The sequence below is a fragment of the Otolemur garnettii genome, unplaced genomic scaffold, assembly GCF_000181295.1.
Source record: "Otolemur garnettii isolate 467f Iridium unplaced genomic scaffold, OtoGar3 scaffold00180, whole genome shotgun sequence".
NCBI lineage: Eukaryota > Metazoa > Chordata > Mammalia > Primates > Galagidae > Otolemur > Otolemur garnettii.
Window position 1 is genome coordinate 2517024 of NW_003852575.1, and position 2086 is coordinate 2519109.

General features: G+C 41.1%; 1 protein-coding gene and 1 pseudogene across 1 annotated transcript in view; one reads left to right on the forward strand and one right to left on the reverse strand.

Moving 5' to 3' along the window:
* LOC100962427 overlaps nt 1-116 on the reverse strand; it is a 15045-nt pseudogene extending 14929 nt beyond the window's left edge.
* Nucleotides 1-2086, forward strand: part of HLCS (holocarboxylase synthetase) — a 239689-nt gene that overhangs the window by 17945 nt on the left and 219658 nt on the right. The gene's annotated exons all lie outside the window — the stretch shown is intronic.

Genomic DNA, 2086 nt, shown 5'->3' on the forward strand with positions numbered 1-2086 from the left:
GGGACAGCTTGAGGCTCTGTCTCAAAAAAAAAAAAAAAAAGATACACCCACACTATCCAATTTGCAAAAAATGAAAAGCAGTAGGACAGGCCAAGGAATTAGGTACTCTCATACATGGCTGGGGAGTCGGGGAGATGCAAGCTGATACAACTACTGTGGAGGGGAATTTGGTGATATCTAACAAAGCAACATATGCATTTACCCTTGACCTAGAAGTTCTATAGCTAGGAATTTACCCGGAAGAAACGCCTATGCCAACATAAAAGTATACATATTTGTGTGTGTGTGTATATATATGTACAAGGTCACTCATTGCAACATTGTTTGTAATGGCAAAACTTTGGAAACAACCTCAAGGCCAATACATAGGCAATTGGTTGAATAAACCCTGGTACATCCACATAATGCAGTACTATGTAGTATAGTTGTAAAAAAGAGTCCAGGAAGATCTCTATGAACTGATACAGAGTGATTTCCAGGATATAAAGTACTGATAAGTGAACAAAAGATTAATAAATATTTTACTATTTCCCCATTTTTTGTGTATTGCTGAAAAAAAAGCCAAAAAACAAAAAGAAAACAAAAAGGAAAAGAAAAAAAAGACACTAAGGAAGAAAAGACTAGAAACTAATAAAGTGGTTGCTTGTAGTGGGTGGATAGGAATGGGGTGAAAGTCCAGGAGAAAATGGCATGTCTAATCATGACTTTGTGGGTAGTTTTGATTTTTAGAAATGGGAATATTTTAGTATCTAAAAAGTAACTTAGATCAACAAAAATGGTGGGAAAGAAACCTAAAATTGAATGTAAGCCGAAGTGAACAAGTGCACTAAACTGTACAGTAACTTAACTACAGAAAGGTAAACCCAGGGCTTTGAACATAGCTTTTCAACTATACACCTTCTATGTCTAAACAAGCAAACAAAACTACAGAGAAATGTTGAACTTAACTCAGTTGGTAGTGATCTGGTGTAGCAGTTCTGACAGTTTTTCTGTGTATTGCAGCCGTTAGCAAATAAGTAAATATGATATTGGGAGCCAGCATCCACACTGTGAGAGAAAAGGGTACAAATATGGAGCAAGGAAGACAAGGGAGAGAGCTCTGTGGACTGGAACGAGAGGCTTTTTGTTTTGACTTGTTTTAAGAATGTGTTTCCTAGATCTGTCTGCCAAGAGAGCCTGGGAGCAGGGCCACCCCAGTAGCCATGAGCATTATTCCTGACCCACCTTGGTCTCTAAATGCCATTGTTGGTTAAAAGGAGCCAGAGCTCTTTGTAGAAATGGCTCATTGTTTTCAGGGAGAGGCAGGGAAAGTGAAAGATGAGCTAGGAACACCTTGTGCCTAAAAGCAAGGAGGTGCTCAAAGAGTGATGGAGATAGGTCACAAGGACACAGGGGCCAGCTTTGGAGGACTCCCAGGCCAAACCAGAACAATTTGAGCATCTAAATGACAGTAATGGATTGTCACATGGAATAAAAAAGAAGCCATGATTCTAGAGTGATACTAAAAAGCAAATAAACTTACTAACAAGTAAATAGAAGTAAAAGGGACATGTCTTATTTATTTATTTATTCTTGAGACAGAGCCTCAAGTTATTGCCCTGGGTAGAGTGCTGTGGCATCACAGCTCACAGCAACCTCCCACTCCTGGGCTCAAGCGATCCTCCTGCCTCTACCTCCCAAGTATCTGGGACTACAGGTGCCCACCACAACACCTGGCTATTTTTTGGTTGCACCTGTCATTGTTGTTTGGTGGGCCTGGGCTGTATTCAAACCTACCAGCTCAGGTGTATGTGGCTGGCACCTTAGCTGCTTGAGCCACAGGCACCGAGCCATGTTGTCTTTATAGAACATTGCAAACTAATGAATGTGGAAGGAACAATAGAGTTAGAAAAGTCACCATGTTGTTACTATCACAGTAATAACTGATTCAGGAAGGAATAAGTAATGGATGCTAAAACCAGTGGGCGAGGCTTGGTGCCTGTGGCTCAAATGGCTAAGGCGCGCAAGCCACATACACCTAAGGTGGTGGGTTCAAATCCAGCCTGGGCTCACCTATGATGGCTGCAACCAAAAAATAGCCGGGCAT